This window comes from Lycium barbarum, chromosome 5 (genome assembly GCF_019175385.1).
Source record: "Lycium barbarum isolate Lr01 chromosome 5, ASM1917538v2, whole genome shotgun sequence".
Classification (NCBI taxonomy): Eukaryota; Viridiplantae; Streptophyta; class Magnoliopsida; order Solanales; family Solanaceae; genus Lycium; species Lycium barbarum.
In genome coordinates, this window is record NC_083341.1 from 82,820,462 (window position 1) to 82,846,591 (window position 26,130).

The 26,130-nt window shown below is 38.5% G+C and overlaps 1 pseudogene; it reads left to right on the forward strand.

The window, feature by feature from the left end:
* The window catches only part of LOC132639538 (uncharacterized), a 66,300-nt pseudogene that overhangs the window by 38,338 nt on the left and 1,832 nt on the right, over nucleotides 1-26,130 (forward strand).

The window sequence follows — 26,130 nt, forward strand, 5'->3', positions numbered from 1 at the left end:
CCGCCAAATGATTCTATCTCCAAAGCTACTAAAGCTCCTGATCCTCAATACTTTCATGATTCCATTGCATCATTTATATGATAGTTGACCCTCCAAGGACAAACATGACAAAAACGATAATGGTAATGATGTTGATGATATTTATGGACTCTTAAGTATACGTGTCTAAGTATGTATGACTATTACGTGACACCGAGCTTATATAGCCGGGTATGATACCTAATGCGTGCACACAACTGCAATTGGGTACAGATACCACTGAGCCTTGATAGGGCCAGGTATGTATAATCACCGAGCCTTGTCATGGCAGGGTATGCGAAACACCGAACCTCCATGGTCGGGTATGGTATGGATACGAATATGAATACGAACATGAATATATATGTATGTATTTACATGAGAACGGTTTAGAAATGGAAGGTCTCTATGAAAGACAAGTAAGTAAGTAATGATGATAATGGCTTTACTATCTCCCGATTTTCCCATCCTATGATGTTTCCTATGTTGCCTCTTATGCTCTTACTATGATGTTGATTATGCTTTACATACTCAGTACAATATTTGTACTGATGTCCTTTTGTTTGTGGACGATGCGTGATGCCCGCAGGTGGCCAGGGAGACAGGCTTGATCTATAGCTTTCTTATTCAGGGACTGCTTAGAGGAACTCCATTTCATCTGGAGCTACAACTTTTGGTATTATTCTTTTGTGTACATACATGGCCACACCAGGGTCCTGTCCGCCTATATGATGTTACCTACCCTTCTTAGAGGCTCGTAGACAGTTGTATATGGTTAGATGTCTTGAAGTCTTGTCGGCTTATATTTTGTATATCATTTTGATGGCCTCGTCGGCTTATGTATATTTATATGGGCATAGTTGTCAATGATGGTATAAATGTGTTGTTTCCCAATGAGTTTAGCGTTATTGATGTATAGCATTCATGAATAAGCTATGTCGTCCACCTAGATGTGAATATGAATATACGATAAGAGGTACCCGGGTGGGTTAGTACCGGGTGCCCGTCATGGTCCTCGGGTTGGGTCGTGACAAAAGTGTTATCAGAGCTGTTCTGTCCTAGGGTGTTTCTACGAGTCGTGTTTAGTAGAGTTTTGTTTATGGGTGTGTTGTGCGCCATGCTTATAAACAGGAGGCTGCGGGCATTTTAGGAATGAATGACCTTCTTTCTTCATAAGATCGTGCGATAGAGCCATGATATATGGGTTTCTCTTTCCTTAACTGTGTATTGTGTATTTCAGAAATGCCTGTAAAGAGAAAGGCTGCGGCAGCCCAAAAGGGCAAGACAGTGGCAGAAAAACAAGTTGAAAGAGCACCGCCAATGGATATTCTGAAGGGTGAGTCCCAGAATATGGATCGATCTCAGTCCTCCCATTCAGTGCCTATTTCTGAGGAGTATGAGGGAGCCTTAGCCCCAACTCCAGCTCCTCCATCGGATGCTTCGGGCCAAGATGTAAAAGAGGCCATTCATTTCCTTACTCAGTTGGTTGCCGCCCAGACTCAGCGGCAAGGTACGGGACAAGGTGATAGGGCTGTTAGTGCAAGGGCTCGTGATTTTATTAGCTTGAACCATCCAGAATTTTTTGGGTCAAAGATGGAAGAGGACCCTCAGAATTTTATTGATGGGATGTTGAGGACACTTCAGTTAATGCATGCTTCAGACGTTGAATCGGTGGAGTTAGCATCCTATAGATTGAGGGATGTCGCGGTTCATTGGTATACAGTTTGGATGGCTTCACGGGGAGCCAATTCACCTCCCCTGGTATGGAAAAAATTTGTGGATGCCTTCCTCCGACATTACTTGCCTCCAGAGGTTCGGTGGGCTAGAGTCGATAAATTCCTGAATCTTAGGCAAGGGAGTATGAGTGCTTTAGAGTATAGTGTCCGCTTTAATTCTTTGGCTAGGTATGCTTCAGCCATGGTAGCCGATACGGGTGACCGAGTGCACCGATTTGTTAGAGGCCTAGGGCCACATTTGATTGATAGGTGCTTGACTGCGTCCCTTCAGGACAATATGGATATCTCATGCATTCAAGCCCATGCCCAGAATTTGGAAGAAAGCCAACAACAGCAAAGAAATGAGCGTGAGTATGATAGAGGGTATAACAAGAGGGATAGATCTTCGGGTCCGATGAGTGAGTCTAGAGGCGGGCCGCGACAACAATTTTCTAGACATTCTGGCCATGCTATGACTAGTCCGCCTCCACAGTTTACAGGCCAGATATTTTATAGGTCTACTTATTCCGGGCCGAGTCAGAGTTTCAGGGCTTCAGGTTCCCAGTTCAGGGGTGACTCGGGTCAGGCGAGGCCACCAGTGCCACGATGTTCCCAGTGTGGGAAGTTACATTGGGGCCAGTGTCAACTAGGTTTAGAGGTTTGCTACACATGCGGTCGGCCAGGCCATACTATGCGCAATTGCCAATCGGTAGGTGGTAGGGGTAAGGCCCAGCCTTCAAGATCGGTAGCCGAATCTTCATCATCTATACGCCCTACGGGGCTAGGTTCACATGTGCCAATTAGACATGGTAGAGGTAGGGGGAGAGCCCCCATTTCTAGCGGTCCTCAGCATTGTATTTATGCTCTGGCTGGACGCCAGGATCTTGAGTCTTCTCCCAATGTCGTCACAGGTATATTATCGGTATTGTCTTATGATGTATATTCTTTGATAGATTCGGGATCCACATTGTCATATGTTACTCCATATATTGCAGGTCGGTTTGGGGTTAAATCAGAGACGATCAAACCTTTTGAGGTGTCTAGACCTGTTGGTGAATCGGTGATAGCTAGTCGAGTATATAGAAATTATGTAGTTGTGATTTGTAACCATCGTACTATGGTTGACTTATATGAGATAAAAATGGTGGATTTTGATGTTATTATGGGCATGAATTGGTTGGCTTCTTGCTATGCCAATGTTAATTGTAGAATAAAAATGGTTCGCTTCCAATTTTTGGGAGAACCAGTTTTAGAATTGAAAGGGAATACTACGTCACCAAAAGGTAGGTTTATTTCCTACCTTAAGGCAAGGAAAATGATCAAAAAAGGTTGTATTTACCATCTAGTTCGGGTTCAAGATATAGAAGCTGAACCGCAGGTTCTTCAGTCTGTCCCCGTAGTGAATGAGTTTCCGAATGTGTTCCCGGAAGAGCTTCCAGGCCTCCCTCCAGAGCGGGAGATTGATTTTGCTACAGATGTGCTGCCGAACACTAGACCCATATCTATCCCTTCTTACAGAATGGCTCCCGCAGAGTTGAAAGCGTTGAAGGAGCAATTGAAGGACTTGCTCGAGAAAGGCTTTATTAGGCCTAGTTCATCCCCGTGAGGAGCACCCGTGTTATTTGTACGAAAGAAAGATGACTCCTTGCAAATGTGTATTGACTATCGGCAACTGAATAAAGTGACGATCAAGAACAGATATCCTCTTCCAAGGATTGACGACCTATTTGATCAATTACAAGGTGCCAAATGGTTTTCAAAGATAAATTTGAGATTCGGGTATCATCAAGTGAGAGTTAGGGACAAAGATATCCCTAAGACAACCTTTAGAACAAGATATGGCCGATTTGAGTTCCGAGTGATGTCATTTGGGCTAACTAATGCACCGGCAGTATTTATGGATTTGATGAACAACCCGTTCAGGCCCTTTCTAGATTTATTTGTGATTGTATTCATCGACGATATCTTGGTATATTCTAGGTCCGAGGAAGAACACGCGGATCATTTACGTACCGTTCTTAGAGTTCTTCAAACTCGAGAGTTATTTGCAAAATTTTCTAAGTGTGAGTTTTGGTTGAACTCAATGACCTTTCTGGGGCATATCATTTTAGTCGATGGTGTTCAGGTAGATACCCGGAAGATTGAGGCCGTGAAGACTTGGCCACGGCCTAAAACTCCTACGGAGGTTCGTAGTTTTCTGGGCTTAGCAGGTTATTACAGGAGGTTCGTAGAAGGCTTTTCTTCTATTTCTGCACCACTCACGAAGTTAACACAGAAATCAGCCAAATTCTAATAGATAGATGCTTGTGAGCGTGGTTTCCAAGAGCTAAAGGATAGATTAACTTCTGCCCCAGTCCTGACACTTCCAGAAGGATCGGAAGGTTATGTTGTGTATTGTGACGCTTCAGGCGTATGGCTAGGCTATGTTGATGAAACATGGTAAGGTGATTGCGTATGCTTCAAGATAGTTACGGAAACATGAGAGGAATTATCCAACCCATGATCTTGAATTGGCTGTAGCGATTCATGCTTTAAAGATGTTGAGACATTATTTGTATGGTGTCCATGTGGATATTTATACAGATCATAAGAGCCTTCAGTATATCTTCAAGCAGAAAGAGTTGAATTTGCGGCAACGGCGGTGGTTAGAATTATTGATAGACTACGATGTTGGCATCCTGTATCATCCAGAAAGGCAAATGTTGTGGCTGATGCTCTTAGCCGTAGATCCATGAGAAGTTTATGCAATGTGCAGCCAGAGAAAAGAGAAATGGCTCGTAAACTCCAGCAGTTAGCTAGCCTAGGAGTTCGAGTAGTGGACTCAGGTAGTATGGGAGATATCATTGAGAATCCAGCGGTCCCATCGCTAGTGGTGGAGGTGAAGGAACGTCAGTATGAGGATCCCGTGCTAATTCACTATAGAAATACACTCCCTCAGAAGGAGAAGTCATCATTTGAGATTTCTAGAGATGGAGTTCTCTGATTCCGAGGCAGGTTATGTGTTCCCAATATTGCAGGATTCCGCCACCAAATATTGGAAGAAGCCCATTGTTCCCATTATTCATTCCACCCGAGAGCAACGAAAATGTATCATGATCTTAAATCTGTATATTGGTGGAATGGGATGAAGAAAGAAATAGCAGAATTTGTAGCTCAATGTCCCAATTGTCAGCAAGTGAAAATCGAGCACCAAAAGGCGGCGAATTGTTGCAAGCTATAGAAATTACAACTTGGAAATGGGAAGTAATTAACATGGACTTCATTACAGGCTTACCCCGTTCCCGACGTAAGTATGATTCTATATGGGTGATTGTAGATAGACTTATGAAGTCAGCTCATTTCTTACCGGTCAGAACTACATATGTAGCAGAAGATTATGCAGAGCTTTATGTTAAAGAGATAGTGCGGCTTCATGGTGTTCCAGTATCTATTATCTCCGATAGAGGGACTCAATTTACAGAATTTTTTTGGAAATCTTTCCAAGAAGATTTGGGGACTCATGTGAGCCTTAGCACGGAATTTGACCCACAGACGGATGGGCAAGCCAAACGTACCACTCAGACCCTTGAGGATATGCTACAGGCATGTGCATTGGATTTTGGAGGTAGTTGGGAAGATCATTTACCGCTTATTGAGTTTTCTTATAATAATAGTTATCATTCTAGCATCCAAATGGCGCCATATGAGGCTTTATATGGGCGAAAGTGGAGATCCCCAATTGGGTGGTTCTAGGTAGGAGAGACTAAATTGAAAGGGCCAGACTTGGTCCAGCAAGCTATAGAGAAAGTAAAGCTCATACAGGATTGATTATTAACAACTTAGAGTCGTCAAAAGTCATATGCGGACAATCGTTAAAGGGACTTAGAGTTCCAAGTGAAAGATTGGGTATTCTTAAAGGTGTCGCCGAGGAAGGGCGTAATGAGATCTGGCAAAAAGGGGAAGCTTAGTCCCCCATGCATTGGGCCTTATGAGATTGTGCGCAAAGTAGGCAAAGTGGCTTATGAATTAGATCTACCTCCTGAGTTGGAGTCAGTTCACCCAGTTTTCCATGTATCAATGCTTCGTAAGTGTATTTGGAGATCCTTGTATAATAGTACCAATAGATGATGTTCAAGTTACAAAGCAATTGTCTTATGAAGAAGTCCCCATTGTCATTCTAGATAGGCAAGTACGAAAGCTCAGAACAAAAGAGGTAGCTTCAGTTAATGTTTTATGGAATAATAATAATGGAGAGAAAATGACTTGGGAAGCCGAAGAAGACATGAAATTCCGGTACCCACATTTATTTTCACCCTCAGAGGAGACTCAGGCAGAGACGCCATTATCCTCAGGTATGTAATGCTTTTCTTGATCTTTTCTTGGTCGTGTGTGGCCATGGTAATTGTCATTGTTATTGTATCCCCGTGAGGCGATGTATTTTGGATTGCTATGCGGGATGGTAGTGCCGTATTATAGGGAAAACTCTAGCGAAATTTTTATAAAATCCCAGAGAACCTAACATTCGAGGACAAATGTTCTTAAGGGGGGAAGAATGTTACACCTCGAAAAACATTCATGTCGTCATGTGATAGATAGACTAATCCAGGGTGAGACAAATATAATGTTTCTATAAGTAAGAAAGGTTATTTAACGATCCTAGTTAAGATTTCAAAGATGTTGGAAGTAAGAGGATAAAGTTCCTTAAGAAGGGCAAAGTATATGTGGTGTTTTGGAAAAGCTCCGTAAAGTACCTAGCTAATGTTGACTTAATGATGTCTTAAAGAAGAGTTGTAACTATCCTTAGACTGGTAATGAAGTGTTACACAAGTGTCAAGAAGGTTCCATAAGGATTGGAGATCGAACGAAACGACGGAAACCATTTCAGGGAAGTGGGGTTATACGACCACTTATACGGTCTGTATAACTTTATATGGTCCGTATAAGGGGTCCGTATAACCCCCAGCAGGAAGATGATTTCCTTGATGGTGAACCACGACCACTTATACGGACCGTACAATGTTATACGGACCGTATAAGTGTCCGTATAACACCCGACGGGCTGAGTTATTCTCAAGTGTATAAATGTGATCCAACTTCATTGTTTTCATTTTAACACTTCTCCACTTCTCTCCAAGTCTCTAGAACATTCCATACATTTCACATACAAGAATCCAAAGGAGATCGAAGGCTCATATCATTAATCTAAGGGAATCAAGTATAAGGAAGCTCTTAGGGGTTACTAGAGTCAAGAAGACTTTATAGATTGAAGCTAGGGTTTTTCTTCAAGTGAAGTATTTCCATCCAAGGGTTATTCCTACTCAATCAAAGGTATGTTTTATGATCATTTTATGTTATTTGGACTACGGAGAGGTTGATAGACTTGGGTAGAAGAAGAAAGTAGAAAATGAAGTCTAAATGTAGCTTTTATGATGTTTATGAGTAGTAATCTATATGTATTCTTAGTATGATATGAATATGACCATGTTATGGAAGGTAATAATGGTGATGAAGAAGCATTATATGAAAATGTGCTAAAATGGGTATGAAGTCGCTAGTATGAGTTGAACATGGTGGTGAATATTAAAGGCTTAGTGTAATGTGATTACTTGAATTGGATATTATGAGCGTATTATGGATTTTATTGTGGTTGTTGTTTTGTGATATGGTGGATGATGACGAAATAAGGGAAAAGCTGCCCAATTTTCATTAGACTATGAATTATTCTTGTTCGAATTTAAGAGTATCTTTAAGGTTTAACCATGGTATAAATCCTTCTAAATGTAGATTATTCGAGCTTCAACGATGAGCGTTAGATAGTTGAGAAGACAACGAGGTATGTAGGGCTAACCCTTCTTTCAATAAGGCATGGTTCCCTGGCTATATATATATGTATATATATATATCCTTTTATGAGTTCCATAATGTCCGCCAAATGGTTCTATCTCCAAAGCTACTAAAACTCATGATCCTCGATACTTTCATGATTCCATTGCATCCTTTATATGCTAGTTGATCCTCCAAGGACAAACATGACAAAAACGATATTGGTAATGATGTTGATGATATTTATGGACTCTTAAGTATACGTGTCTAAGTATGTATGACTATTACGTGACACCGAGCTTATATAGCCGGGTATGATACCTAATGCGCGCACACCACTGCAGTTGGCTACGGATACCACTGAGCCTTGGTAGAGCCAGGTATGTATAATCACCGAGCCTTGTCATGGCCGGGTATGCAGAACACCGAACCTCCACGGTCGGGTATGATATGGATATGAATATGAATACGAACATGAATATATATGTATGTATGTACATGAGCACGGTTTAGAAATGGAAGGTCTCTATGAAAGACAAGTAAGTAAGTAATAATGATAATGGCTTTACTATCTCCCGATTTTCCCATCCTATGTTGTTTCCTATGTTGTCTCTTATGCTCTTATTATGATGTTGATTATGCTTTACATACTCAGTACAATATTTGTACTGATGTCCTTTTGTTTATGGACGCTGCGTCATGCCCGCAGGTGGCCAGGGAGACAGGCTTGATCCATAGCTTTCTTATTCAGGGACTGCTTAGAGGAGCTCCATTTCATCCGGAGCTACAACTTTTGGTATTATTCTTTTGTGTACATACATGGGAACGACGGGGTCCTGTCCCACCTATATGATGTTACCTACCCTTCTTAAAGGCTCGTAGACAGTTGTATATGGTTAGATGTCTTGAAGCCTTGTCAGCTTATATTTTGTATATCATTTTGATGGCCTTGTCGGCTTATGTATATTGATGTGGGCATAGTTGTCAGTGATGGTATAAATGTGTTGTTGCCCAATGTGTTTAGCGTTATTGATGTATAGCATTCATGAATAAGCTATGTGGTCCACCTAGATGTGAATATGAATGTACGATAAGAGGTACCCGGGTGGTTTAGCACCGGGTGCTCATCATGGCCCTCGGGTCGGGTCGTGACAACCCAGATCTTGTATCTATTTTTAGGTGCGGTGAAAGGACCAGCGTCGGAATAGGGAATTCCTCCAGATCACGTTTTGGAAAGGCAAAGGTATGTAAGGTTTTCATTACCTTCAGTTCTTTGGCACGAATCCGATAACCGTACTAAAAATTGTCCTTCATAACACATGTTCCACTCCATAGCTCCAAAATGAATAAAAATGTATCAACTCCTTCAGAACATAGTTGACTTTCTCCGGGATGCCATATGTACAAAATAAGATGTTATGTTAAAATAGTATCTTTCATTGCTCCCTTCTATTGACGTGATTATTGTTGTCTTGAAAAGGCCCACATGTTATTCCATTGATCTACATTCATGCATTTTTATATATATATATATGTATTTCACTATTTTACTACACCGAGCTGCGCTATCCCAGTGTACGGCACGTAGATGTGCAACCACTGATCAGTTGGGTATTTCATACCGAGTCCCATAAGGGTCGGGTACGTTATCCACCGAGTCCCGAAAGGGCCGGTGTTATATCCCGCATTTTGTACATTCGGATATTTCAAGATAATCGCGGTAAGTTAGGGAAAAGTCTATTATCTTCTTTCCAATTTTATTTTAATACACAAGTTCTTTATTAGTGGTATGGAATTATTGAGAAAGGTTAGGGGTAAAAAGGGAAAAATTCAAAAGAGGGTTCATGATAAGGCCACCTAGGGCCGTGTGGGTCCCACCCATGGCTTGGCCAATTAACTCAAGCTATGAGTGGGGGCATGTGTCCACTTTTTATTAGTAGGAGCTATGTATATATATGGACAAGTGATGACATAGCAAGACAATTATTCATCTTTTTAATTCAAGAAGCTTGGAGAAGAAAAAAAAAGTATTCGGCCATGGTTGGCCGAATTTGATGCTCATGGAGTTGATAAAAAAAAATAATTTTCTTCTAGTATTCCAACTAATTGGAAGGCCCTTATTAACGTGGAGTAGTTGTTGGAGCAAGCAAAGCATTCATTTGTGCAACTCATAAACCTTAGCCAAGTTGAGAAGTTAAAGGGTAAAGGTAAGGTTTAATCTCCTTTTCTATGTGTTAGGGATGATTTGTGAGTGTTGTAGTATGTAGAAATGGATGAAATTCATGAAAACATGTGTGTATGGGTGTATCCGTATAGGGGATGTTTTGGTAGGATATGGTGAATTAATTTTGTTTAATATTTTTGGTTGTTGTTGTTGTGGATTCCATGATGAAAATAAAGGTTTGATGGCTTAAAACGAAGTTGTAATCATTGTGGGTTGTTGTAGAAGTTAATGTGACGTTAGCATGGTTTTTTATATTTGCATAAATGATGTTGTTAACGTGTGATTGTTGGTATAATTCATGAACTTGGAAGCGAGGAATGTGTTGTTGTTGTTCTTATTGAGTTTGGAAGATTGTGAGTTGGGTTGTTGTGGTTAAATTGAATATAAATGGAATGCCGTCGAATTATGTAGAAAGGGTTGCTAACGTTAGAATGCATTTTGAATTAATTGTTGATGTTGTTAATGTCGTTGTTGGTATTGTTGTTGATGATTTGGCCGAGTTGAATTCTCGGGGTTGGTTGAATTTATAGGGGAAATGCAGCCCGAATTTCTGTAGGTGAATTGCTAGCTTAGAATCGGATTCCCAAATACTTATGGCTAATGTTTGATATCCTCTGACGTTGTTGTAGATCTTGGGAAAGCCGAGACTTAAATTCCGATTAGCTTAGGAAGCGGGCAAGGTATGTAAGGCTTACCCTTTCTTTCTTTTGGCATGTCCTAGAGGTAAGTAAGATATGACATGCACCTTGGGGTAACTCTATTCTTTAGTTTCGAGCTTGTTTACGATTCTTATTCACTTCTTGACACTACCATACTTAGTATAGTCGAGCCTATTGTATGATTGAATAGCGAGCAAAGCATAAAGAGTCCCTGTTCCTAAAAAGGCTCTATAAGGATTAATGTCCCTAACTTTCATAGGCGGTCTCGGATTGCTTTGAAACGTTCGTAGAGGTTTCTGTAGTGAATAATGTCCATAACTTTCTTATGCTAACTCAGATTCACTCGAAACGTGTTTATGATCCTTCAAGTGTCGATTAGTGTACTTATCTGTTGAGTCCTAAAAATTGATTTATATGCATATGGTATCTCACTACTCTGCTCGTGCATGCTATCAATACTTCCTTCACTGAGTCCCGGGCCAGGACACGTTCTCGTGCGTACTCCACTGCATTGTTCACCGAGTCCCTCGCTAGAGCGCGCGGGACACGTTATATGTATATGTATATGATGATATGATGATATGGGGGTGGCGGCCAGGACGGCATATGATGACTCTATTCACCGAGTCTCTCACTAGAGGGCTGGGACACATTATACATGTATATGATATATGATGTTGGCATGCATGACTTTCATTTCATAAGGCAAGTGTATTAATGTTTTAAAAGTCATACTTGTTTCCGGTAAATCTCCATTTTAGTTATGATCCTCTTTACTGTATTTCATGCCTTACATGCTCAGTACATATTCCGTACTGACCCCCTTTTCTTAGGGGGCTGCGTTTCATGCCCGCAGGTACAGACGCTCATTGTGGTGACCCGCCAGCCTAGGATATCCATTCTGCTACTTTGAAGTGCTCCCTTGCTCCGGAGCCTATACTTTTGGTACAGATCCTTCTGTTGTATATATATATATATATATATATATATATATATATATATATGTCTAATTAGGGTACGGTGGGGCCCTGTCCCGCCATATGACAATGTTGTTACTCTTAGAGGCCTGTAGACATGTATGTGGGTCATGGGTGGTTATTGTCCAGTTATGTTAGAATGGTTTACGTTTGGCATTTCCCTACACTACGACAGCCTGACTGGCTTGTATGTGATATTATACGCAACAGTTTGAGACAACGTTTTGTCTTGCATTTATAAAATCCTTTAATATGCTAAACGCAAGTATGATAAGTGTCAATCTGGTTGAGTCGTGACAGTACAGGTTGAACGATAGATAGTATGATAAGAGGTGCTCGGTAGCCAATACTGGGTACCTGTCATGGCCCTCTGGTTGGGTCGTGACAGCCGGGTACGTTTCACAACGAGTCTTGAAAAGGCCGGGTACATTATGATGGTATTATTATATAGATATATCTATGTATACTACATATGATTTTCAAAACTCACACATTGCATATTGTATGTTTTCCCTTCATTCATATTACAATTACTTCCTCTACTTCTACTATGTTTATACTGTTATTTCCTGTCGTACATACTCATTGCTCTCTTCCATACTGATATCCCATCCTATAGGACGCTGTAGGTCCTGACAAAGTTACAAGAGGACCACCACAGTAGGGCTATAGCTTCAGCAAAGGTCAGCAAGCACTACTACTCTAGGCTTGCTATATTTTGGTATATTTATGGTACTATGATACTTGTCCTTATGTTATGGGTATGTCGAGGCCCTGTCCCGACACTTATGTTTGTATGTATACTCCTAGAGGCTCATAGACATTGTAGCATCTGTATGCGTTGTCTGTTGATCTAGTCAGTCTTGGATAGTCGAAGTGTGCTTTTGGACAGCCTTGTCGGCCAACTTATGAATACCGTCATTCACTAAGATGTTATGTTACCTTTGTATTGGGTCTTTCTGTGTACAGGTGCACTTATATACATATGATTATAATTACGATCAGAATAGTTGTATTAAGGTTATGTTATGTCACGTCAGGTGGTACCCGGCTGTTAAGGTCGGGTGCCCGTCATGCCTTTAACACCTCGTGCATTCAGGCTAAAATTTGACTCGTAAGACGAGGGTATAATGAACCCAATATGAGTAGTGTAAAAAGGCTGTTTGAAACCCAATCACGCCATAAGAAGAGTCCTTGGGAAAAGTAAAGTCGGAAACTACCCTACGGAGCATGCTTTCAAGTGAGTTTGCACCAGGTCTCAATTGAAGTGAGTATACGGAAAATTATATATAGAATTTGGGAAAATTCTTTCTTGTAAGTTGTAGATATTCAAAATACCTTTCCAATGGTATATTATGAAGGTTAAATGGACATCTGTACAAACAGTTATGTCCGTTTTACTAAAAAAGTGTTCTGCCAATTTACGGCAGAATTTACGGGCCGTAAATTTGGGCCGTAAAGTTGTCCAAAAAATCCAGAAAGTTGTTACGGATTTACGGTAGGATTTATGGTCCGTAAATCCTATTTACGGGCCTTAAAATAAGCCTAAAGTGAGTGTAAAACATGTCTGACAGCAACTTTAAGGCTTTTTCACTTCATTCTTCACATCCCCAAGCTCTAGAACAATCATTCTCTCTTCTCCTCATCCTCATACATCAAGGTAAGTCCTTCCCAAATATTCCCAAGTGAATTTTAATGATAATACATTAATTCTAAGTGAATCCTATGTTAACAACCTAGGGTTTTCAAGAAATCCCATCTTAATGTTCAAGATTAAAGATTTTGGAGTTCTTGTTCAAAGATTCAGACCTTTCTCTAATTTTTAGAGCGATTAAGGTATGTAGGGCTTCTATCGATGTGTGAGAACATCCTTGTTCTTCCCCTTGCCATGTTCTTGTATGATTATACAAAACTTCTCCAAAAACTAGGGTTTTAGCCATGTTCATGATAAACCCTAAGTCCATGTACTATGATATACTATGTTTAGATTTATAATTCATTATTTTACTCCTAATCTACCATTTTGGTTATTGGGAATCCGTTCGTAATCCATGAAAACCCATACTTTGCATTCCATGGGTTCTTACATGCACGTTATTAATTACTATGTTTATTTTCATGAAACAATTTTCATGTTTACATGTTTTTCATGCAAGTATATTATGTAACTGTATCCATGTATAATGCAAGTCATGTTTATTTTCATGAAACAGTTTTCATGTTCATATTTTTGGGAGTTGCACAGATTACCAAGAAGGCTCAAATAGCTTGAAACTACGTTAGCCACCATAGGATAAAGATCGTTCCGCCAATGGTTAGGACGATTTCGTAATACTGATTGGATCCTTTCATGCCATATTTATATTCTATAGCCCTGGCAAGGTATGAGAGCTTTGCTTGCCGGGTCGGGTACCAGACTCCACGTATCCACGCGGTGATTTATGTTGTCGGTTATATTTATGCTCTCCCTACTTAAAATGTTTTACGCATGTTATACATATATGTACTCATGTTCATGACCAGACTTCAGTTTCAGTTTCAGCTCATATCATGTTATTTCATGTGCCACGTTTATTTCATTCAGTTGCTTTACATACTAGTACATTTAATGTGCTGACATCCCATTTCTATTGCCCGGGGGCTTGCATTTCATAATGTAGGTATGGACTTACAGGACGACAGATCTACTCTATAGGATCATCCACTTATCCCTTTTTGGTGAGGCCCATCTTCTTCGGGGTTTAGTCATTATTTACTTTTATGATAGTTATGCATTTAAGGTATGTTGGGGGCCTTGTCCCAGTAAGTATGTTTAGTAGTTCAAACTCATGTTAGAGTTTCATAGATTAGACAGTTATGTTATGTTGGATGTTTAGAGTCGTATAACCATCTTTGACTCATTATCTATGACAATCCATATTCACGTTTTTAAACAAGTATTTTATTTGATATTTATGATATCCCATGTTTAGGCTCATCATGTTTTTATGTCATATTTCGCACATGTCATGCCTCATAATGATTCAGTAAGTCATGTGGTCCGCTAGATTACACGCAGTAAGGCACCGAGTGTCGTGTTACGTCCAGGCCATGGTTCGGAGCATGACAAAGCTCGGTATCAGAGGCTAGGTTCAAGTGTCCTAGGCAGTCTATGAAACCGTGTCTAGTGGGGTTGCTTTTATATTTGTGTGCGCACCACACATATAAATAGTTGACCACAAAGACATTTGGCATTGTCTCATTTTTTCGACTCCAGATCGTGCAGTACAGCTATGATATCAAAAATCACTCTAACTTGTGCGTTTTTCTCCATTATGACAAATACGCCTCGTCTCAATAGATGAGGAAGGTGTGAAACAAGTCATTATCGATGTGTTAATTGCAGATGGAGTCATCAGGAATTATTCTAACTCGTGCGTATTGCGTTCTTTCAGAAAATGTCTACTAAGAGAAAGGCAACTTTGAGCCCGAGGGCTACCATTGATGCGATCCCAGAGGTGGACTTTCAGACTCTGGGAGTTCTAATTATTCTGTTCTACAACTGTAGGTCATCAGGACCTGCTTCATTTACCACTAATGCCCCAGCTCAGACTAATGTGAGGAGGAGGGGTTTTGATAATGCTATTTGCAGCAAGTGTAATAAGAGACATCAAGGGGTGTGCCGCTATGGCACCCGTAGATGTTTTGGGTATGGCCGGCAGGGTCGCTATCATAAATATTGACCACCAGTGAAACAGTGTAACAAAGGTTTTTCGTACCCCATTTGCAATAGGTGTAGCAAAAGACATGCAGGAGTGTGTTGGATGGGTTTCGGTGTGTGTTATAATTGTGGTCTCCGAGGCCACGTGCAGAGAGAGTGCCCTTCAGTCAAGTATAGTAGTAACACTAAGGGTGGTGGTGCAATTCTGTCACGACCCGACTAAGGGGCCATGACGGGTACTCAGAGCTGACTACCGAGCACCACTCATTAGACTATCCATTATACTCAACCTATACATATATAAACCCCAAAGCTATACATAGATATACATAAGCCCGTACGACTACAAAAATGATATACAAAAATGTACACTGACATCATCATGGGACACAACTTACCCACACGTATGTATCTACGAGCCTCTACATGAGTGCTAGACATAAGGTCGGGACAAGATCCCGTCGTGCCCAAAATATATATACACAAAAGAACATGATCATAAGTAGCACCTCCGGAATAATGGAGTGCTCTTGTGAATCTGCTAATAAGCTCCTACTGACTTGCACCATCTCCCTATCTACTTGTGGGCATGAACACAGCGTCCAAAAACAAAGGACGTCAGTATGAACATTGTACTAAGTATGTAAGGCATGAACAATAATAACATCTCGAGGAAACAAGGGAATGTCAAGTAAGGAAACAATTTGTGCTGAGGATCACTTAAAACAGGACAATGCTTGCTAACTTACATCATAAACATCATCATATCACGTATGCATATATAAGCTGCCCGACCATGTAGGTACGGTGTAGTTATCATTAGCTAGCGTCCAGTCCTCCCGCGTCCGGGGTAACCATCTCATGCCGCCCACTAGTGGTGTCTGCCCATGCCCTCTACACATGGTGTATTTGCCACCCGCCTTAGCGGTATCTGCCCAGCCACATAGGCGCGGTGTAATATCATCATCATAGACTTATCATAAAGCATGCATAAGAAATCAAAGACAACTATACTCTATCGGGGTGACATAAGGTCGTGAGCCCCCAATTCCCTTATGGAGTATTCATAAGCATTCTGCCTCACCTTGAAGGAACTAACATTATAAGGTGAGTGTAACACAATGGACAACATCAAAGAATCATAATTAGGATCATTAGCTTTGTAGAAATCTCATATCATGGGCTTTATTATCTTCTAGACTTAGACTCATCACTATCATAACATATTTCTTAACTTTATCTCATGAGAAGCTCTTTATATCATAGGCTCATAATTTCCGAAATGTAAGAAAGTCATAGAGAGATAGGGAAAATCATATCGTAAGAATCATGTCTTAGAAATAAGGAATTAGAGTTACATACCTTTTCGTTTAGCTACTTTATCACTTGAACGTTCCCCTCCAATATTCACGTTTCTACCTTCAAGAGTGTTCGTACCAATATTAGATAATCGATAATGTAAGAATGCTTGAACTAACGCTAGAGAAAATTGGGCAGCGTCTCCTTTGTTTATACAACTTTCTCCATATCATATACCAACTCCCAAACGTCAATAACAATATCCATAATATCATACTCAATAATCTTCATCAACCATACATTATTCAATTCTCCTACATCCATTTCAAGGGCATCCATAACCATGGTCATAATATAACATTACCTTCATCCCCATATAATGTTTCTCCCATGTTCTTAATATCATTTATAACATAATTATACTCGTAACATACAAAGAATCATGATTCATATTAAGCTACTACTCAAAAATGTCACTATTCTCATATTTGTAACCCATTTTCTATTTCCTTCTATAATCCAATCTTTCAACCCCTCAATAGTTTAAACAACATGAATTGATGATAAAACTTACCTTTGATAGTATAGGAATGGGTTTTGGATAGCAATACTCCACTTGAAGAAAAACCCTAGCTTCAATCCAACAGATTTCTTGACTTCGAGCAACCCTCGAGAAAGAGGTAATCCTCTTTCCCTTTTATTTTTCTACATTTTTAGTTTCTTAGTTACCTGTGCTAATTGTTTGTATGTTTATATGCTAGTCTAGTTTAAGTTAGTTAATATGCTTCTTTGTTAGATGTTTTATATGCTAGTTTGTTTAAGTTAATTACGCATGCTTTTGTGGTAGTTAACTTAATTTATATATAGTTAAATATGTTTGCTATATTAGTTTGGTTTATATAGTTAAGGTTGTTTTATATGCTGGTCTTAGCTTAGTTTATTTAGTCTTGCATATTGGCTTTAGCTTAATCCTTTCTAGTTAGGTTTGTTTTATGTGTTAGTTTAGTTTTGTAGTTAAGCATGTTTATTGACCAAACTTAGTTTATTTTTGAGTCATGTTCTATCTAGTCTAACCTGTGCCAATCAAGTATACTTATGTATACAAGTTTAAGAATGTCTAAGCGCGTTCCTATGTTAGCCAAGTTAGATGAGTAGTATTTTCCTGCTTTGGTTTCCTGTTTAGTAGTTTAGACCTGCCTTTATATTGACTTAGTCCTTGTTCATCCTTTATTTGAAATATAACCTTGTTGATAAATGATATTCATGCTTGATGTCTGATCATTGTAAGGGAGTTAAATATGTATAAATCTGTCTTAACTAAGCTGTTGAATCAAATCATGCTTAAACTAGCTATCCCACCTTTGACAACCCCTCTGTGTGATTTAAAACATTATGTTATGGTCATTTATTTAAACTGGTTACTTAAAAGGGACACATTCAAACACGTTTCTTGTTTGAGATTAAGAAATCCTTGTTGTATTGATCATTGTATTTATCTACTACTTTTTAAAACATAATAGGTTTCCTTTCCAAGTACAAATGGTATCTATTTGAGGTCAAAGCGTCTGTGTGACATTGTTCCAAGTTATAAAGGCATATGCCATGAATTCCCATTAATTGGTCTGATGTTTAAATCTTAGAATGCATAAAAAGGAAAATAAAAGGTTTCCTTTCATGAACTATGGCATCTGAAAACTCACCTGGTAGCATGTGCAACTTGTATCACATGTTAGAGGGTTTTACTTTGATTTAAATAAGTTATGTGAGTCCCATGTGAATCTGTTGTCTTTACTAAGGAATGGGCTTAAGAACTGATTCTGTGTGACTCTATTGTTCATGATAAAATGTTGTTAAGGTCCGATATTTTGTGCCTTGTCTTTGATCTTATATTTTGTTTTTCCCTGAGTGTGTCTAAAATAAATAGGAAACAGTAGGAGTTTTAAGTATGGTTTTGATGGGATTAGTCACTTGACATTTGAATAGAAGTGTGTGTGACTTACCCAGGGCCTAGAAGAAGAGGGAAAAGCTTTGATTTTCTTGTCAACTCACCCTAACCTTCCTTTTCTGAGGTTGCTGGGGTTCCCTTTCTAACATTCATATATCATGGGATCCTCCAAATAATTTGAAAAATTCATTCTGAGAAATGTTATCCCAAGAATGCCATGACTAAGTATAGTTAAGTCTTCATACACTGATTTTTGTTAATTTGAGTGTTAGAGCCTATGCCATGACTCTGTATGCTTGTTGTTGAACCTCATTATCTAGATGTGTGGCCTCTTCGTGTCTAAAATGCTAAAACTAAAGTGTCTATATGAGCATCTAGCTACTATGATCATGTTCATGTCCATTTGGTTGTTAAAACCCATCTCTGCCTGTCTTATCTTATCTCTAAAAACTCGTTGTGACTTGGGAGCACATCAATTAAAACATGATTGCGAAATCACTTTTTTTGACTGAGTCTGGTACATGCTTGTGATTTAAGAGTGTATTTGTTTGTGTGAGTCAAAGTGGTGTTTTCAAATGTCTTTAAGTTCAGAGTATAGATGAGCAAAGCATACTGTGTTTTGATTGGAATTTTGTTGAGACCTTCAAAGTTCTCTCTGAAATATCAAATGGATTCTATGGATACTTGCCCTCTCCCTTGTACTTTTTTTGTTTTTGTTTTCCCTATGCGTTATAGCGCATATCTTGTCGACATTGTTTTCTGTGTGTGGAGTTAATACTTGTTGAATGTGTGTCTCTTCTAAGAAAGGTATCTTCTACATTAGATAGCATTTTGAACATGCACTACCTCTGTCCTGCTATAAACCCGCCTACTTGAATGCATATGAAGTATGTCAATGTGTGCCTGTGATTTCTTGAGAACTTCATGAAAAGAATTGTGTGAATACATGCTGTATACAAGAGATATAACTCTGTATACAGGGTATACATGATTTTCATATACTCTATAGTATATGAGGGTGGCATACTTGGTATAAATGAGGTATATTCACCTGTAAAAAAAGAAGTTGTTCTCTGCTTTTGAAACTATACATAATTGTACTAGGGCTTTTACCTATCTGATCCCGTTGGGCCTTTTTTTTGTATGTTACACCTTTATTTCCATACTTGGCCCAGTCTGGTTGGGTCTAATTAAATTACTGGGCTCTGTTTGCATTACCCGAGTTAAGTTAGGATTATTCTTCGTATTTCTGTTCCTTTTTTTTTCCGCTATGATTGTTTATTTGTGAATTTAAGTTTGTTTAAATTTGATTTTATTCTTACCTTAGGCCCATACTAATCCTTATCCTTCTTTTATGCTGTGTGAACCTATCCTGGGCCATTTGGGCCGCTCCTTGCATTAAACTAAGTTGGGCCTGAAGCCCAACTTCATTTCTTTGATTGAGTCCGCTAAAATGAAAGGGTAGCTAATATTTGCAATGAAGGCTCAACCATGGGTTAAAATGGCGAAGGCCCAGCTATGGGTGAAAATAGCAAACTGGTGGGCTTAGGTGGGCCCAACAGCCTAAACTCTTCTCTTTTTCTTTATATTTATGTGTAATGTAATCTGTAACAAACATGTAAATATTGAAACCCTCTATGCATGCTTAAAATTTTGGAAAAAACATCGTATTATTAGGTAAGTCGCCTACAACATTTTCCACTCGGCTAATTCCAAAATATATGCATGAAATTGGTTGATATTTTTAAAAGTTGTTTTAAGCTGGAAATCTGGTTTGAAATTTGGTTAAGTAAATAAATTGGAAAAAAAATGGCAAAGGTTATGTGCTTTTGGGCCTTCAGCCCTTGAACGATTTTATATAAAAATGAACAAGTGTTTTGGGCCGTAGGCCCAGTCATAAATCGGATTAATCTTTTTAAATTTGGGTGAAGATTGGATTGATAAAGTTGGACTGAAAACGGATACAAATTTCAACATGGTATAAACCTGGATTTGGCAAACGAATTTGGACCAACTCAGTTTTAGACATGGAAGATTTTTGGGCCAAAACCCAAACCTGAAAGGACAAAAAAATAAAAAGAAAAAAAAGAACTTTACTTGGACCATTGTAAGGAAAGTTGGTTTTGGGGTATGAATATGACTTGACTTATATGAGCTTCAATGAAACTAAGAAATGGACTTAATAAACTTGGAAATCTCATTATATATTTATATGTATAAAAATAGGAGATCTACTCAATACTTTCTTATATATATAGGTAATTAAAACTTATAAGGACTAAACACATATTATTAGGACCAAAATAGTACTGACTCTACGTGGGAGAAATCATGAGTGCGTCTTGGTCTGAAAGTGAAGTGAGTTGAACACTTATACGGATTTTTGAAACCAAAAACCCCCTTTTTAAGGGTACGTTTTGCCAAAAATTTTCTTGAGTTTATGATAAAGAAATGAATGACATTTTTGCGGAAAATTAAGTACTTTTAAGCAAATAAAACATTAATCACACATTGAAGCTCGTAGGTCAACCGTATTCTACGGATCTTTAATACTTGGGTGCGTAAAACTTTTCCCAGGAGATCGCCAGAACCCTTACCTCGAACTTTGGTACCAAAAGATTTCTCTCTTGCTTGAAAAATCTTTTACCCGGTTTTTCTAGTTTTCCTTTAATAAATTACGTGGCGAATCTAAAAATACTAAAATCCAATTAGAACACAAACAACCTCGTAGTAGCTTTTATGCCTTAACCCGCGTAAAAGCGAACCTTTACAGATGGAAACTCTGTTGGGAATTATTCTAGGTTCTAACCAAAAGGGTTTCAATATACTGTGATGCTACTTGTATTTATTTGCTTATGTGTTTAATTTTCGCAATTATAACTGTCATTCATTTAATATCATAAACTCCGCCAGTCCTGGCAAAATGCATGGTTTCAAAGGGGACAAGCGGGATCGCGTTCTTGCCTTCACTGAAAAACTCTAAACAACTCTTCTTTGGAACACGTTGAACGTTAGGTTGGTACGCAGTCACCTAACGACCGACAATGGTTCACCCCGAGTGCATATGACTAAGTTAGAGCTAAGACAAATCCAAACATGAAGTAGTCTGGGAGGTTTGGATAGTTTAGACGTATCCAAGCCCAATAGGATGACTATCGTCAAGTACGGTCTATGACCCGAAAAACATCGCATCTCATATTATGTGCTATTTGGAAAAATATAATGTGCCTACGAATGAAACCATTGCCTAGTGGCGGGGGGGGGGGGGGGGAGGGGGGAATTAACCTTGGCTTCTGTTTTGTAGATGTCAATTAATCTGAGTTCTAATAAGGTCTTAACTATACTAGAACTGCTACGCATTTGGTGGGGCCAAATGCCGTTGGAGGATAAAAGGGGATTTCATCTCACTTAGGAAATTTGATATCCATTACGACTATGACGGGTTCTAAAGAATTGATAGAAGTAATTACCGAGTTTTAGGACAGAGATAAGATGGTTTTCAGATTCGGGGATGATATCGAAATGATGCCGACTCTAGAAGAGTTCAGAGATGTGTTGACTAATGTAGGCTCAGGGTTGAAACAGAAGAAAGAAACCTGGCCAAAATGCCCTAATCCCAGAAAAAACCACCTACCCCAAATTTGTAGAATGCTTTCTTAGAACTACGCCAATTGGGCTCATGGCCCCACCATACCCTTTAGAGAGCTATACAAAAGGTTCGGAAGCCCAAATGGATTTGTGAAACATCCCGAGGAATTCAAGACTTATGTCGAATGGATGGCCACCAGACCTTTAGCTTTTGCTAATTGCTTTCTGAGAACTATGGTTTTTCCTAAAGATTGGTACTTAGCCGTAAATGCCCGAGTCATTTCGGTCACCTATGCCATCTTCTACGGCATAACCTAATAAGAAGAAATCAAATACTTTGACATAACCCCAATCATACTAGCCGATTTGTACCAAGCCTTGAGCCTCTGCTGAAACCATTACAAATACTTCCAAGGATGTAACTTACTCCAACAATGGTGGATCCTCAAGCACATGATCAAAGTAAGGGTGAACAACACTTAAGCAAACAGGTTGAAAGGGATGGTCTTCGGGATTTTTGTCCAAACTTCAAAGAACAAAATAAATAGAGTTGGACATTCACCTTTTCCAGATTGAAAGAGGAAAGCATTCAATGGATGTTCCATGACTTCGTGTTGAGTGAAGTTGTGGTTAAGGGAAGAAAGTGTCCATTCCTACCAATTATGGGAATTCAAGGGATTCGCCCTTATGCGCTTGCTAGGGTCTTGAGAGAATTTGGGAGGATTCAAATCGTGCCCTAGATTGGAGGTAAACCCGTCAACCGGTTCGGGTTAACCGGTTGAACCGGTTAACCGTTTATTATATACCGGTCCGGTTTCAATTTTTTTGGAACCGAAACCGGTTAAACTGGTAAAACCGAAACCGGACCGGTTAAACTGGTGTATTTTTTTTTTTAAATAGAGCCGTTGGGCTGCTCTGTTGGACCATTGGCCAACGGTCCATTTGCAAAAATGGTCGTTGCCAAACGGTCCCAAACCCATTTTTTGCCCCCCCCCCCCAACCCCCCAAACTTTTTTTTAACACATTAACCCATCCTCCACCCCTATATAAACCCCTCTCCATTTTCAGTTTAATCCACACCAATTCACTCTTCTCTTTCTCTCAAATCTCAATCTCTCAATTATAGTTACTTTGCAACAATTAGCCACTTTAAATTTCTCTCAAATAAATATTATAAAGTCTTATTATAGTTTCAATTATTAATTTTGCAATTATAATATTGTTGGTGGAGTTGGTGATTTTGCAACAATCCGAAGTAGCTTTGGTGGATTTGCAATTCTAGCCGCCTTCACTTTGTTGGAAATTAGTCCGGCAATTTGGCACCTTCGTTCCAACTCTATCTTTATTTTTCGCAATTTAATTCTATTAATTTAATTTGTTTCAATTTATGTTTTTGTGATTTATTTGAGTGTGATTTAAATTAATTATATTTAATAATGGCGAAGAGATTTAGACGTGGTGCCGGTAGTAGTGGTATTGTTAGGGATGGGCCTAATGAGGAAACATTTGTGGAAGAAACACCTAATTTAGGTATTGATGTTGGTGGAAATAATCCACTTTTAGGTCATGAGGCAATGCAACGACATTATACCGACACTTTTAATGAAATTGATGATGATGATGAAACACAAGCGCCCGAAAATCCCATAGGAGATACATGTCCTGCACAATCACATACACAAGACAAACCGCCTAGAACTCGTAAGCCAACCGCTAAAATTTGGAAATTTATGACTAAGGATAGGGAAAGCCAAATAGCTAAATGTACCCTATGTGGACAAGTATTTGCTTTAAGGCAAGAAACTAGTAAGGATGGTGGAACGGGTACACTAAATGCTCATATGAGAAAGAAACATATGGATGTTTGGGGATAGCAGACGGGTTCAAATGTGGGGGGGGGGGGGGGGGTATTCAAATGACAATAGACCCGCGAACCGGTAAAAATGTTAAGTATGACAAGAAAAAAGAGCGTGTAGAAATAACTAAAATGGTAGCTTATGATTGTTTACCATTTTCCGTTTCTTTGGGTCTGGGGTTGGTTACTTACATTCAACGTTGTTATAATCCGTTTTTTGAGGGTATTCCTAGAAGTACTTGTAGAGCGGATGTTATAGATTTGTATAAAAAATATAGATTTATATGCGCCATGTTAAATAATTCTTTAAATTGTAATGTTTCTCTTATCGCTGATTTGGGTCATAGTCTTAACAAGTAAGATTTTTTTTCTATTACATATCATTGAGTTGATGACAATTGCGTTATGCAAAAAAGAATTATATCTTTTTTTATATGATTAAGGAAAAGGTCGTCACGATGGAAAATTTTTAGCAGATTCAATGTCTACTATTATGAGATTTTTCAACATTTATAGAAAAACACTTTGTATTGCTTTAGATAATGCTTCTAATAATACAAAGGCGATTGGTCTTTTAAAAAGAGAATTAAACCCTCCGCTAAAAAATATTTTCATGTGAGATGTAGTTGTCACATTTTAAACTTAATTGTTAAAGATGGTCTTGTGCGTTTTGACGATTCTATTCAAAAAGTTAGAGATGTGGTTGCGTTTCTTTTTTGTAATGCTAATAGGGGAAGACTTAGAGATTTTAAGAATTGTTGTGTGGAAAATAACCTTAGACTTAGAAAAATTCAAGTAAAAATGAGACTAGGTGGAACTACACTTACATTATGCTACAACAAGAATATGAGTATAGGATTCCCATACAACAAGTTCACAACAAATATAATATTAATAATGACGATTGGTTAAATTTTACGTATTGGGAAAATGTTAAGGAATGTGTTGAACTCTTAGAAATTTTTTATAATGCAACTCTTTCTTTTTCTAAACAATTCTATCCCACATTAACCGGAATTTTAGCCTACTTAGCGGAAATAGCTAGAGTTTTACAAGAGTATAAATATAAACCCGGTTATCAAGCGACTATTTTTGATATGATAACAAAATTTAAGAAGTATTTTTTTCCCATCCCAAGTTTATTTATATTGGGTTCTCTTTTAAATCCTTGTTTAAAAGTGTCTTATACTAAAGCATTGGTTGGTCAAATTTATACATTTTTAGAAATCGAAGAGGCAGTTCAACCATCTTTAGCTGAAGCCGAACTCGCTATTGATGACGAGTTTAGAAAAGTTTCTACTCATTATTCTAATTTGGATGAACATTCTACACCCGTTGCTCCACGCCCTACTACTTCTCAAAGTAGCAAAAAGGGTTTGTCGGGTTTAAAAGTTTTACATTCACATCTAACTCCTTCTTGTAATGCAAACATTGATGAATATCACTTTTATTTAATACAGCCAAATGTGGATAACAAGGAACTAGATGAGTTGGACATCTTAGCATGGTGGAAGAAATACAAGGCAAGTCATCCGATACTCTCAATAATGGCTCGAGATATCCTTACGGTTCATGTATCAACCGTGGCTTCGGAGAGTGCATTTATCCAAGGAGACAACAAATTGGAGACCATAGACACTCATTATCCAGCTTTAGCTTGCAAGTACTAGTGTGCATTCGCGATTTGATTAGATCTGAGCGACGCAACCAAAACTTAGAAGCGGAGGAAGGCGAAGACGATGAGATTGAAGATTTGATAGCAAGTGGACCGGACCAAATGGAAGACTTTGAAGATATCTCCATGGCCGAATATGATATGGGGGAAATTAGCCAAATGATTGAGAATTGGTGATTTTATTATTCTACTATTTCTTTGCAACTCATGTATTATTTGCAAGTTAAAAAAAACTACAACTTGCAAATAAATGTTATCCAAGAATGAATAAAATATATGGCTCATTAAGATTTCTTCTTGTGTTCATATTTTTACTTATATTAAGTTAGGAATATACCTAAAATATACTAAGAATATACTTATAATATACATCTACTTAAATTAAAAACTAAAAAGTTATATACTTGAAAAATAACTAAAATATACTAAGAATATTCTTATAGTATATAGTATACATATAACTTAAACATATATAGTTATAAGTTAAACATATATATAAACACACACATACACACACACACACACACACACACACACACACACACACACACACACACATATATATATATATATATATATATATATATATATATAAGTTATATAACCTAAGTATATTGATATATATAAGTATATTCTTACTATATTTTAGGTATATGTAGTATAAATTAAGCAT